At 40.6% G+C, this 15,417-nt stretch overlaps 1 protein-coding gene across 1 annotated transcript in view; it reads right to left on the minus strand.

Moving 5' to 3' along the window:
• The window catches only part of LOC136857444 (uncharacterized), a 140,481-nt gene extending 131,816 nt beyond the window's left edge, over positions 1 to 8,665 (minus strand). The window contains exon 1 of the mRNA XM_067136113.2: positions 8,526 to 8,665. The gene's annotated coding sequence lies outside the window, so the exon portion shown is untranslated. The remainder of the gene's footprint in view (positions 1 to 8,525) is intronic.
• Positions 8,666 to 15,417: the final 6,752 nt, after the last annotated feature.

Here is a 15,417-nt window from a genome sequence, read left to right on the forward strand (position 1 = left end):
GTATATAATGATACTGTCACTGACGATGAGAGGGCCAAGAAGAAGCACTGGAAGCTTGGTCCACTTATTACAACTATGAGGAATGGCTGCCTACAAAACCAGCACTCGAAGAATGTTTCTGCTGATGAACAAATGGCGCCGATTTGGGGTGACAGTCAATCAAGCCAATATGTATGTAGAAAACAAAATCCATGTGGTTTAAAAATCATGGTAGCAACAACGCCTATTAGACTTTATTTATGAAGGCAAAAGTGACACAATCTCTTCTAATGAATCTTATCAGATATCAGATATTGGAGGGAAAATGATAATGCAATTGTGTGAAGAAATGTTATAAGGAATTCATATTTATACAGTATGTACATATACTTCACAACCCCTATATCTTCTGGATGTGTAACGCGCAGAAAGAAAATGTTAGGGCACAAGTACCCTTCAGAAAAGCAGAATCGACAAGAATGCACACCTGAAAGAAGGACGAGGTGCAATAGCCCAGGTAATTCGAGATGACGGAGAAGTATGTGTGATGAACTAGATTGACAACAAGTCAGTTCTGATGGCCCCATCCAAGCAAGGCTGACTTTCGAAGGATGTGTGTCAGCGGTGGTCAAGGGCTGAAAGAAAATACATTTCTGTGAACAGATCATTGTGAAGAGCTGTAACTGTAACATGGGTAGGGTAGACTTCCTGCACCGAGTTATTAGTTGCTACAGGTTGTGTGTTAAAACAAGGAAGTGAACTGTACACCTAATATTCCATTTGTTCGATCTAGCAATAGGTGCATCACGGATCAAGTAGGCCTACGAGATCGAGAGTCCTTGCACAAACGATGGACACACTCACATTCCGTGAAACTATTGTAGATTTCTTACTGGATCTAGAAGCACACACGGACAGTGATGGTGGTGATGATGATGATGATGGTGGTGGTGGTGGTGATGACGACGACGACGACGACGATGATGGTGATGATGATGATGATGATGATGATGATGATGATGATGATGATGATGATGATGATGGTGATGACGACCCAGGATTTGGTCCCAACAAGAAGCGCAAGGCTACTGAGCCATACCCGTCAGCTGCTCTTCGGAAGAAGAACGTCCTGCACATGCTACAGAGAGAATTACAGGTGCCACTACCCAGGACGTTCGAGTGTACGTGCTGGTGCCCGGTGTACAACATGCAATGTGCAGTTTTGCTTTGTGCAAAACAGGAACTGCTTCAGGATGTGCCATGAACTATGTAGGCATACATGTTTTCAACATGAACAATAATTTTATTTTGAAGTTTCTTTTAAGATATGCTGACTTTTTATGACTTTTTATCTTTTTATAAATTATTTTATTTGTACAAGCTATAATTTTGTTTCTAGTTTATAATTTAAATACCACTTTAAAGCCAATAAACCAGTGTATTCTTTCGAAAGTACAATTTATTATCGTCATCCTGAGACCCAATGTGTCCTATACGACACATCTATTTCTCAAGAATGCAAAAATCATATCTCAGAAATGAGTATCATTTTGCAGTACTACGAATGAAAATAACATGATTTAATAAGATTTAGATATTTTTTCCTTTCAATTTCTTGTATGGCTGGGTCCAGGGAGGTTAACTTCTAACTGAAGTACCGTTTACGACCAAGGCCTACGGTAACGACTAACGTGACGTCACTTCCGTCATACATTTCGCCGCGTGACGTTACACAAAGTTTCGGATGACCTCCAGCCACATACCACATTTGAGCATTTCTCTGACTAGCATTGTCGCTATGCTGCTGGACATTAAAACGATTTATAGCACACTTTTCAGAAAATGATTTTCCATCGGTAGAGAAGCTTTCCTCCCCGAACTCTTTAACGTAATTTCTTAATTTAACACTTTGTTTATGTCAGCTCTATCACTGTTAATGTACGCATGGAATGTTTAAGAAAGGTCATTCAGGTGCTATCTGAAATGGTCAAGAGCCATAAGTGCCAAGGGGCCGATGACCTAGTTGTTAGGCCCTTTAAACAACAAACAACAAGTGCTAAGACAGATACGAAGATAAGCTCTTGTGACAAGGGTAACATTCCAGCGGACTCCCAAGTTTTACACTAAGGGAACTTGTAAACTGAGAGGAGATAAAAGCGCCAGCTATTCAGTTTTGAGGCGCGAGCTTCTATTTTCGTCTAAATGCCACAAACACATTTACACAAGCAAAATCCGACATGACATCCAAAGTGCGGTACATTTTCCGTGCAAAATATGACCTTAAACAACTAAAATAACAAAATTAGACCAAAACAGTAAAAATTGGTGAAATATACCCCATAAAATACGGCAAAATCTGCTCAGAAACGTCCAAGTCGTTTTTAATTCCAACAAATAGCCCAAACGGAAGACGGGGAAAAACATGACATTTCCTGAACATCCGAACACTACTACCCATAGCTTCCTAAAATCGTTCGCCACTTCGTCGCGTCGAGGTAGTCGGCTGTGATTAGCCAACTTCTTCCACAAAAGTTACTTAAAGTTGCAACGTATCAAAATGGATCACGCTATTGTATGTAACAACGTATGTTTCATTTGTGTATTGTATGGGAATGAAATATGTCGAAATAATACTATTAGCGACTAACATTGAGGAGGTATTCCATAACATGCAATCGTTTATTTCCCTTTAGATTGCTTTTTTTAGTTTTTCCGGTGAGAGGCGGGGAGGCAGTTTTGTTTGTAAATTACTAAAAATAATGGTATTTCTGTATCGTTCGTGTCCACAGTAAAAAGGAAATGCACTTTTTAATTTTCCTTCTTCTTTTTCTGTCTGTATATACGTACGTATGTATGTATGTATGTATGTATGTATGTATGTATGTATGTATGTATGTATGTATGCGAATCACAAGAAAATAGCCGAAGAGAATTTAGTGAAATCAGTATTTGAAGTCGAGGAATGTGGTACTAAATTCTAGGCTATAAATAATGTTATTCACGCTGAATGAAATGGTAGTTTGGGGGAAGACCTAAAATATAAGTGTCAAATATCTATGTTATTAGTGGTCCTGTCGACAAATATTACATAACTAAAATTATATAGAATTAAATTTACATTTATACATTGTTACTGTACCGGCTATGATAACAGAGATATTCATGAATTTCGATTTGTGTTGCTAAGTCCATATCAACGCCGAACCTCGAGAAAATAGGTGAACAGAATTGAATGAAACTCAGTGTGTAAAGTCAGGATATGAGGCACTACAGTCTAGACAATAAACAATGTTATTCACGCTGGATAAAACGGTAGTTTTAGAGAATACGCCTAATATTTATTTTTTTGCTACCGGTACTTGCTTTATGTCGCACCGACACAGATAGGTCTTATGGGAACGATGGGACAGGAAAGGCCTAGGAGTGGGAAGGAAGCGGCCGTAGCCTTAATTAAGGTACAGCTCCAACCATTTTCAGGGCTGCCGACAGTGGGGTTCGAACCTACTATCTCCCGACTACTGGATACTGGCCGCACTTAAGCGACTGCAGCTATCGAGCTCGGTCCTAATTTTTAAAACATACCTATGTTATTAGACCAATCGAAATGTACTACATAACAAAAGTTATAGAGAATACAATTTCCGATCATTTATGTCTTTCTTGTTACTTAGTCCATATCAATGCCGAGCATTGTTAACATGGAAATACTGTTCAATTGTGTCAACTGGCGATGGTTTTTGTCATAGCGGCCATCGGTCAGTATCGACAAGGACAATTGTGGAGATGATCATAAAAAGTGAGAAAAAACGTAAAGGAACCACTGTTTGAAGTATAAGACAAGAGGGAGTCATGAAAGGGGGAAGAAGTGCCTTTACCTTAGATGCCTTAATATCACTAAATGTGAATGCCTACAATATGGAAACCTGATACAACTGATCAAGAATGAAAGAGCCTGTCTGAATATTGGCGGAGAGTAGCTGGGGAGTTCGATAACTTCGCACGTTCTGTATGAATGTCCCGCCAACGATGGGTACTCATTCCACTATTGCTCTTATGGACCTACACACCCCCTCTGAGACACCCAAAATTCCTCGTGACTAAGGGGCATTATGCTTTACTTTGTAATGTATTATGAAAGATAGATAAAAAGGATCAGGCACTTTTGTCCGTGAGTTATTAAAACAACTACATAACGTTTACTTTTTCATAAATACATTTGTAAGGGGAAGAACAATGGCGGGAACAGCCACAGAGTGAGAGTTATGCGATAAAACTACTGTATGATTTCTTTCCTAAATATTAATACTGTGATCTTTTGTAGACTCATCCACGGTATTTATTGGTTGCGTCTGTTTTCGTTGCCTTCCTTCATTTTCCTTCTTCTGTGCTTGTCTGGTTCAAGCCTCGTGTAGTCCCTCACTCTGTGAACCACCGGCAGCTCACTTCTGTAGTGAAGTTATCTACAGTATTTACTTGTTGCGTGCGTGTTTTTAGGCTTTAAATCAGTGCGTAATTGTCTTACGTTGAGTGAGAGTTATGTGTGTGATGTCTTTCTTTAACATTAATACTGTGATCTTCTTTAGAGTCATCTACAATATTTATTTGTTGCGTCTGTTTTCTAGCCTTTATCGCCTGGAGAAATGTATTAAATACAATTAAATGCACCCCTCACCCCTCGAGCCCATAAAATTATTTGTCTATTTTCTCCCCCAGTTTACCTTACACTGCAATGCTAAGGTTTTTTTATGTGCTATAGTTTACCTCTGATTCTGTACAAACAAAAAGTAGCCCCTGTAAATCCTCCGTCCCCTTATTTCATAAAATCAATTTGTAGCTTACTTTCTTCCGTTTCTTGTCTTGAAATTATATACCGAATTTCATAAATTTATGTGCCGACATTTGCCCCTGATGGTCTTGAGCACAGCCGTTCGATATGGCAACCCTGTTGTCATAAGAGCAATAAACATGGACTCGGCTGTAGTATCTTCTAAATACATGTCTCGCCCCCCACGCGCCATTCTGTCGCACGCTCGGTAGCGTTTCAATTTCGGAAGTATGGAAGCACAACGGCTACCTTTCACGAAAAAATTTCTTTTTTACACCAACACAGATAGGTCTTATGGAGACGAAGGGATAGGAAAGGCCCAGGAGGGGGAAGGAAGTGGCCGTGGGCGTAATTAAGGTACAGCCCGTAACCGCACGACCAAGTCGCCCGGAACGAGAAGACTGTGCAGGACCTTTGCACTATTAAGATTGCGGATATTGAGAGGTCTGTTATCATCTTGCGGTTCTCGAGACTTAAACGGTGGATCGGAACAGGTTCTTTGTTGTCTCGTAAATTAATTGATAATGAAATGAGACCTGACGAGAACTGCAGACTTGTGATGCCACTAAGAAGAAATCTAAGAAAACTGGATGTCAGGTGGGGTAGGCTATTTCAACCCAGCTGACTGACTCCTCCGCAAATCGACACTCGTCTAAATGTCGAAGAAATGTCGCCAGAACTGATAAGGCTTCAATTTTATACAATTTTGAAAGAGATGTGGTACAATATTCCAGGCGATGTATCCCTGCGTTTTCTAAGAACTTGGAACATAAGGAGTTTAAATAATAATAATAATAATAATAATAATAATGATAATAATAATAATAATAATAATAATAATAATAATAATAATAATAATGGCAACGGCGTGTGGACTCCGAAAAGGCCTGGTGTAGGTCTTTTGAGTTGACGCTTTATAGGTGTCTATCAGGATAGGGCCCCACTGATCATGAAGAGGGTGCACACTTCTGGCCCCCGAGCCAGCTGAATTAACCAATGAAGGTTAAAATCCCCGGCCCGGCCGGGCATCGAACCTGGGACCCTCTGGACCAAAGGCCAGCACGGTAACCACGGTAGCCATGGAGCCGGACAATTAATGTATGTATGTCCCGTAGTCCCGTTTCGGGAATTAGGTGAGATTAAATTACATGACATGTTTTACCGCCGAATGCCCTTCCTTACGCCAACCTAAGTTGAGGAAGTAATGAAGACGATAATTGTGATCGTGAATTAAATTAGCTAAGGAGGTGGAAAGAATCGCCTGTGTCCTATGAATAGGAACTGTCCCCCTCCCCCTCTGGCATTTGGCTGGTGAAAATGGGAAAAGCCAACAGTGGGGTTCGAACCCATGAGTGTCCCGAATGTAGAGCTTGATTCCTTAGCCTTAGCAATCCGGTCCGCAAATAAATAAATAAATAAATAAATAAATAAATAAATAAATAAATAAATAAATAAATAAATAAATAAATAAATTACATGAATGATTGTAGCTTAATTGGCATTAAAGATGTTCAAAGGAAGAAGGAAGGCGGGGATGTGGTAGGGGGTGTTATTGCCGGTATTTTGAAAAAGATGGGCTTTATATAGAAATATTTCAGATAAAACTTAGTTTATATTTTTTATCGAACACTTGGAGTCGTCACTAAGATAATTGCCAGTAGCCGGCTCTTATCTCTTCTACAGTGTAGTACTTCTGCATAGAAACTGTTTTCTCACTTGTTCACAACATCACCAGAATTATAAATTATTGACAAGTTGTTCTTATTCTTGTTGTAGAGTCATCAGTCCATAGGCTGGTTTGATACAGCTGTCCATGCCACCCTAACCTGTGATAACCTTTCCATTTCTACGTAACTGCTATATCCTACATCTCCTCTAATCTGCTTGTCATATTCATACCTTGGTCTACCCCTACCGTTCTTACCGCCTACACTTCCCTCAAGAAACAACTGAACAAGTCCTGGGTATCCTATCATTCTATCTCTTCTTCTCATCAAATTTAGCCAAATTGATCTCCTCTCACCATTTCAATTCAGAATCTCTCCATTGGTAATTTGTGATTCCATTCCACCTGCAGCATTCTTCTATAACACCACATTTTGAAAGCTTTTATTCTCTTTCTTTCTGAGCTAGTTATCGTCCACGTTTCACCTCCATACAATGGCACGCTCCAAACGAAAGTCTTCAAAAACATCTTTCTAATTCCTATATCAATGTTCGAAGTGAGCTAATTTCTTTTCTTTTATTTTCTTTTCTTAAGAAAGCCCTCTCATACCTCGAGACAGTGGAAGGTATCAAACAGACATTGTACGTGTATACGCACGGTTGAAAGTGTTTTGATAGGATTTGAGGATGTTCTTCTAGAACGGAACATCACTCTTTGTTTAATAATGTGTATTTTTTTAGGTATGTTGTAATGTTATATGCCACAAAATAAACTATCATAAATAACAATTTTCATTCACATGTTTATGTCGTTTCACTGTTATGACGTTTTCAATCAATCAATCAATCAATCAATCAATCAATCAATCAATCAATCAATCAATCAATCAATCAATCAATCAATCAATCAATCACCGGGCGAGTTGACCGTTCTGTTAGGGGCGCGCAGCTGAGAGCTTGCATCCGAGAGATAGTGGGTTCGAGTCCTACTGTTGCCAGCCCTGAAGATGGTTCTCCGTGGTTTCCCATTTTCACACCAGGCAAATGTTGGAGCTGAACCTTACCTAAGGCCACGGCCGCTTCTTTCTCACTTCTAGGCCTTTCCTACCCCCATCGTCGCCACAAGACCTATCTGTGTCGGTGCGACGTAAAAAAAATAAATAAATAAATAAATAAATCCATCACCATTGATCTCTGCATTTAGGCAGAGTCCGTATCAGTTGCTTACATAGTATTCCCTTAAATTATTCCAATCCTTGACTTCTCTTGCTGTAGGCCCTAAAGGAATATTTGCCCCAGTTTGTCCGAATTTGCTTGAAAACTGTTTAACATGTTTTTAACGACGGCCAAACTTAGAAAGGGATCAAAATAGATCGAAAGATGAAAGATGAAAGATTGTTTGAAAGTGTGTACGAAAAGTTAAGCAATAAAAATGTTATTGATTTTACGTTCCACCAACATTTGCGGTTTAGGTTAAGTAAACAAGGTCGTACAGAAATCGATATATCTTCTGAGATTTTGCTGGAATATTTTCCATATCGTTCAACTGACGTAATATTCACTTTCGTCTCCAGGTCTCCTTGAATCGCAGCCCACAACATCTAGCGGTGCTGGTGAAAGTGAGTCTTTAAAAAACAGGATCGGACGAACAGATGGTGTTCTGGCATGAGGCTCAATTAGACGTAACAGTCCTGTGGTGAACATTCCTTCAGACTCTCTTGGTTTTTTTTAACAACCCGTGATATAATGTGTCCTTCAAACACTCCCTTTCTTAGTGCTTCAAGGCCTTTTAAAATAACGGGCCCGCCCACACGAGTAAAACCCTGCACTTTCCTAATCCAGGTGAACTTCTTCGTTGTATTCCCGAGACTTTCATGTTCAAGATATCGATAGCTATTTGATAACCGCAAATATTGCTCGTTGAACAATCTATAATAGACATGGACATCACACATCCATCTACAAGTTGATTGCTATGCAAAAGTGTTTTAGGGAGCCAAGTTTCTGCTTGTTACGCATCGTATGCTGTAACTGAGGTTTGTATGTGACTTCTTACCTGATATAGATATCCATTTTGGGCCAGTTCCGTGTTTTTCTTGAGAGACACTCGTCCTCTCACTACACCACACTGACTTGCAACAGCTACTGGCTCGCCGCGGCTGCACGAAGTGAAACTTGCTTGGCTCCTGACGTCACGCCACCTGGAGGAGGTCTGCACCTACCCAGAAAGGTAAACTGAAGGCAGCGCAACACGTGTAGGAGTCGCCGACACTCCCCACTCAACATGTGTGTCACAGCTTCCGCATATTCCCTATCCGACCTTCTTGGTCAACAGTCGTTCTCTTCTCACCCTGATGTGGAATTACGTTTGCAAAGCTTAAAGCAAAAGAAAGTCACCTCCGCACGGGCAACGAAGGCCCTTGCAGGGGTGGAAGGTAGACCTTCACTATCATTAACTTGGTAGGGTACAGTGGTTAGTTCTACGCACTATCGCCTTTACCCCCAGGAATTAACCTGGTACTCATTTTTTATGTAGGCTGAGTGAACCTCAGGACCATGTGCACCTCCGGAAGTTGAAATATCGATTCTTAAATGATTCGACTTGCTGACGAGGAATCTTTTTTTTTTTTTTTTTTTTTTTGCTAGGGGCTTTACGTCGCACCGACACAGATAGGTCTTATGGCGACGATGGGAGAGGAAAGGCCTAGGAGTTGGAAGGAAGCGGCCGTGGCCTTAATTAAGGTACAGCCCCAGCATTTGCCTGGTGTGAAAATGGGAAACCACGGAAAACCATCTTCAGGGCTGCCGATAGTGGGATTCGAACCTACTATCTCCCGGATGCAAGCTCACAGCCGCGCGCCTCTACGAGCACGGCCAACTCGCCCGGTTGACGAGGAATCGAACACAGGTGAACGGAGTGGGCCTCGGTCAGGCAGTAAGGCTTAGTTTTCTCGTTCGTGACCGTTCCTTTTATTCTCCAGGATCGCACAGTCTCTATTCTTCCCTCAGATCAGTATTTCACTATTAAGAGAGAAAACCCCCGTGGGTGGGGGCGGTAGAATAACTCCTATGGTATTCCCTCCCTGCCGTAAGAGGTGACTAAAAGGGTGCCCAGGGGCTCTCAGCTTGGGAGCTTCGGTTGGAGACCACGGGGCCCTTACCTGAGTCCTCGCAATGTTTGAAAATAGCTGCGCCACCTCGGGACGAAGAAACGAATTTACGTTTAGCAAAATGCTGGGGAGTTTCGGAAGGGAGGAGACAAGCTGGTCGACTAAACGGTATGTTTCAAGCTGTTAGTAGAGAGATGGCGTGGGCGAATTCTGCGAAGTGAGGACAGCATGGAACAAATATTCTTGTACAGGTAGAGGAATTAGGGATAATTACCAAGAGAGATATTCGATATTATTCCAAGTTCTTTGAAATCCTGTAAGAAAAGAGTACAGTAGGTAAGCAACTGCTGCCACCTAGGCGACAACCCTAAATGCAGATCTGTGGAAATATTGCTATTAATATGTACTTTAGTTTAATTTATCACAAGATTTATTAGGAATCAAGAAAATCAAAGAGATAATAACATAAAAACAAACACGTCTTGACAACCTCCAAACTTCTCCATCCTACACTTGCACATCCCGTCTACTTTTATTTTTCAATGACTTTACACATCTTGCAAGCAATTGCCACCATGGCCTCCTCCAACACATCCATTCCCATAATTCGGCCATCCTGCTATTCATCCGCCCCGCACTGAATATCCTCCACTGGTCCATGGCTTCATCATCTCGGCACTGGTAGATGTGTAGGTTGGTCCCCTGTGAGTATCTTCTTTTACTTACTGCACTTACGTCAGCCTTCCCATTTTCATCTTTCCTATCCGACCTTTCTTGGTCAACTCTTGTTCTTTTCAGACCCCGACGGTATTAGAGCTTTCGAGGCCTGGGGAGTCTTCCATTTTCACACCCTTCGTAGTTCTTGTCTCTCTTTGGCCGCTACCTTCATTTTTCGAATTGTCAGCTAGACCTCTTCCATTTTTCCCGTTTGATGATTAGTGTTATATAGAGGATGGTTGCCCAGTGGTACTTCCTCTTAAAAAGAACGATCACCACCACCACCTGTTAAGACAGAATGATTTTCCTTCACACAATAGTCATCATCGTCTTTAGTTCTCCTAAAGGGCATAATCGTTAAGGCGTCATCATGTATGGCTTGACACCATGGTTAGCTGGTTCGAGTCCCGTTAGTGGAAAAAAGAAAAACCAAACCAATAAAATCGACAAATTTGACCATTATCGGTCCTTAATTGGTCCGGTTTTTTTCTTTCTTTTCTTTTGCAAGTTGCTTTACGTCGCACCAATACAGTTAGGTCTTATGGGCCGATGGGACAGGAAAAGGCTGGAAGTGGGAAGGAAGCGGCCGTGGCCTTGTTTAAGGTACAGCCCCAGCATTTGCCTGGTGTGAAAATGGGAAACCACGGAAAACCATTTTCAGGGCAGCCGACAGTGGAGCTCGAACCCACATTGTAAAAAATCAAATATTGATAATATATTGACAGGGCGGACTAAACAATCACCCGAATAAACCAAAATCAAATGATCATTATAATATGTCTCCCGGTCATGGCCATCAATGGCTGCTAATTTCAGATGGCAACCAGCCACAAGACATGCCTCCGCGGTTGCTAGGTAACATTGTCTGGCCATCCATCCAGTTGCTATGGTCACACTTCCGCCACACATTTTGTTGCGTCCCGTTACGCAAATTTTCGGATGACCGCCAATCCTAAGACATCCTTTAGGATTGAATACGACATTGAGAATGAGTTCACCTCCGGCCTGAAGAAAATTCTTCTGAAAGCACCGAGTCGTACTGTTCGCCACAGAGAAACCACAGACCCGCCGCCTCCAAAATTCCCGGTCATAACTCGGTGGAGAACGTAGACTCAGCGTGCTTCTTTCTTATGTAAGAATTTTGACAAAATTATCAAGTTTGTGCTTTCTCTGGATCCAACCAGCTGAGATGCAATTTCCAAGACGCGGAAACTTCTGTTACCGGAGAAGATACATGATTTGCAAACAGAACGATTTTGTTTAAACAAGGGCAGTAGCGGTGCTAAGAAGCTCACCCTCGGCCGCAATAATTGAAAATGGGCCCCTCTTTTTCTGATAAGGAGAATTACAAGTTTATTTCGTAGTTCAAATTTACAGTATATGATTCCAATGAACAACAACAACAACAATAATAATAATAATAATAATAATAATAATAATAAATTACACAATTTAGTTTTCAAATCCGAAGGAATTAAATTAATATACTTGTATGCTACACACACACACACGAATGCATATTACAATTATAGTAACCAAAACACGCTGTACGTCACAATATTAAGAAATAATCTCGTTCCTAGGACCAAATCATTTACTACTATATACAACAACCGTCCATCGTAAGCCTACCTAGCTACACTGACCGCCGAGAATTATGAACAGGCTCAAAACTTCGGTATTTAGAATTTTGATAAGGAGGATGTTTTTGTTATCGCATCTTCGCTGACTAATGTGTTCTCAGCAGTAGCGTAGCCAGGATTTTAGTTTGTTGGGAGGGGGTAGGGGGGGGGCGAGCATTAAGGTAGTTCTTCGTCCAGAATTTTATTTTGATAGGTGTCCAGACTTCCAGAGTTTAGGTGGTATAGAATACCTAAAAAGGAAATGAGTGTCCTTGGATCCAAGTAAGAGTGGTGGATTTGTGCGGATTCCAGAAGCTAATAATAATATACATTATATGTAAAAGGCTTAATAAAAGTACATTAGTTAAAACTCCTAGGGTGTCTGGACTCCTTGAACGACAGCCCCCACCCCCGCCAGCCTCTGTTATTCTCATCCCAACTCCGGAGATAAAAATCGATATTTTGGTCGTTTTGGTGAAAATTTTTATAACTGAAATTGAAAGGATTGAGTTTCTTTTTTCTTGTCGGGAAATTATTCCGCTGAATTCAAAAACATTATCACTGTAATAATGATTTGTTTTCCAATTTTAATTTTACATTTAAATCCAATTTTTCTCCCGTAATATTCTGCCAAATGTAACAAAATTTGTATGGTATATGTATCACAGCTATATTAAGAAACCTGCGTATGGAATTTTTGATTGCAGAATTTTTCAAGTAGTAGGGATTTTTAAGTCTAAAATTTTAGAACGTAAAAGCTACACAAACTTTAGTACGATATATCTCCTTATATAAATTATGTACACAAAAATCGATGCGTAGTGCTTTTAAAAGCAGCATTATCTACCTAATTACGAATTTAAATTAACATGCCAATTAAATTTCATGAAGAAAATAGAATTAAAAATTTCAAAAGAAAAATATTTGTAAAACTATTAATTGTATATGAAAAAATATTCGTGATATCTCTACTTTTATATAGGTGACATTCCCACAAAGGCCACGGTTGCTTCCTCCCCACTCGCAGCCCTGTCCTTTCCCACAGCCCCTTCCAAGGAAAAGTTGTATCCACGCTACTGGCCTGGACTTATACCCCACCCACTGAAATTATTTTGTGGGTACACCACTGCATCCACTCACCATTTAAGGAACAAGGTAAGCCCGAAGAATGGTCCAATACTCAAAATATACCACCATACATGACGCGGTTATGGCTCAAAAGTATTAAAGAAAGGTAAGGGACGGGATCTAGTGATTTAAGTAGAATCCGAATCAATAGAACATGACTTCCCTTTTTAAAAATGTTTCATGCATCGACTGCGATTCAAGCCTCGGCCGTCTTGATGAAAAGATAGCTATTCGCCATTTGCTTTACGTCGCACCGACTCAGGTAGGTCTTATGGTGACGATGGGATAGGGAAGGCCTAGGAGTGGGAAGGAAGCGGTCGTGGCCTTAATTAAGTTACAGCCCCAAAATTTGCCTGGTGTGAAAATGGGAAACCACCGAAAACCATCGTCAGGGCTGCCGATAGTAGGATGAAAAGATAGAACCATTGGCACTGAGTTATCATGCCCGCTAATAACAAAATAGTTTCCCCCACTTTTGATGGTGTCATTTGAGGTTCCAATCAGTCCCCGGGCATTTGACAAAATATATAGCACTTTCTATAGAACTTACAGTATGCACGCATCCGCGATCTATCTTGCTACTGTTAGAATTTAAAAAAAAAACCTTTTTCATAACTTATCGTGGAGGCACATGGTTTGGCTTCTTTATGACAAAACGGTCCATCTTAAGAAAAGTTACTTATATGGCAGTAAATGACGAACTAACGTGCAGCCCACAATCCTGTCACAGTCTTCTCAACGCTGCAACTTAAACATTGAACATCTCTCAACCACAATACAACCCCAAGATTCCTAGGATTTTGTTGTCCCCTGGAACCGGTGTGAAAAGGCTGATACAGTGTGTAAGCTTGCAACTGTTTCTGGCCGTGGCCCCCGTTATCTCGGTTATATAGTAAGAAACAGTCATGCCCCCCCCCCCTTCCCCGCCGCCACTGAACGAGGAAATATCTTCGCGTCCGAGAGGGAACAGCTCAATGGTTTTGCCAAACAAAAGCTTGAGGATAGTTTGCAGAAGATTACGGATATTAAGACATTTTCCACGTCTACGCAGTTGCCATTCCGAATGAATACGAAGTTTGTCCACTGGTTTCTCTTTTAGCATCTACAAAGACGTCTTATTTCCAAATAGGAACAAAGTAACTGTTAAGATCTTAGAGATGCTTTATGTTTTGAGGTACGGTACCACTGCTTCATGTTGTTTCCTTCCTCTGATGAACGATTTGTATAACCTGCTGAGGTGTACGGCTCCGAATGAATGGATTTAAATGGCATAAAATAGGAGACATTACACTTTTTTGTGTTATTTTAGCAGGTATTTCCATCCGTATTTATTCTATGAAAATTGACCCTAAACATCCTAACCCTGGTGATGATGATGATGATGATGATGAGGAGGAGGAGGAGGAGGAGGAGGACAATGACTTCGAAATGCAATGAACAGGCACGGGCTCTTCCTCTGCCATCCCTTCAGTTGTTACACTTTCACTGTTTCGAATTTGGTTGTTGGGATGTTCCTGTTCAGTAAGAACAATGACCTCTTTCCGGTTGCTAGTGTTATGAGATTTTCTTTCTCGTGAGACTCTCTTTTTTTTTTTTAATGCGGTACATATCACAGATATTCCACGATCCAAGTGGAAATAGTTTCACACTTCGCTTTTATTATCCAGATGTGGCAGATTACGGAACGCACCGGCTTCTGTCGCTTCAAAATACGTCAACCGACTTGAAGTTTAAAAAACAAAAACAAAAAATCAAAACAATGATCTAAAATTAAAATCAGGCTTCATGCTGAAGGTGCTGACGTTTTACGATAAGTTGCATGCGTATGTTTTGATTGTTTAAAAATACCACCGGATTTGTTTATTGAAAGGTGATTATTGTTTTAACAGGAAGTACAACTAGGCAACCATCCTCCTCATCATCAATCACTCATCAATGATCTGCACTTAGGGTGATCGCCCAGATGGCAGATTCCCCATAAATTGTTTATTTCATATTTACATTTATTTACAATTGTTTACCTAGCTTATTCTTAATATTTTCAACGAACTTGGAAATTTATCGAACATTTCCCTTGATAATTTATTCCTATCTCTTACTTCTTGTCCTATAAATGAATATTTGCCCAATCTGTCCTCTGGAATTCCAACTTTATCTTCATATTATGATCTTTCGTACTTTTAAAAGACCTACTCAAGCTTTTTCTTCTACTTATGTCATTCCACGCTAACTCACCACTGACAGCTTGAAACATACCACTTAGTCGAGCATCTCGTCTCCTTGCTCCCACTAATCAGACAGAAAAAAAGGGCGGAATCCGACACTTCGAAAATGAAGGTATCTGTCAAAGAAAGACAAGGGCCGCGAAGGG

This window comes from Anabrus simplex, chromosome 1 (genome assembly GCF_040414725.1).
Source record: "Anabrus simplex isolate iqAnaSimp1 chromosome 1, ASM4041472v1, whole genome shotgun sequence".
Classification (NCBI taxonomy): Eukaryota; Metazoa; Arthropoda; class Insecta; order Orthoptera; family Tettigoniidae; genus Anabrus; species Anabrus simplex.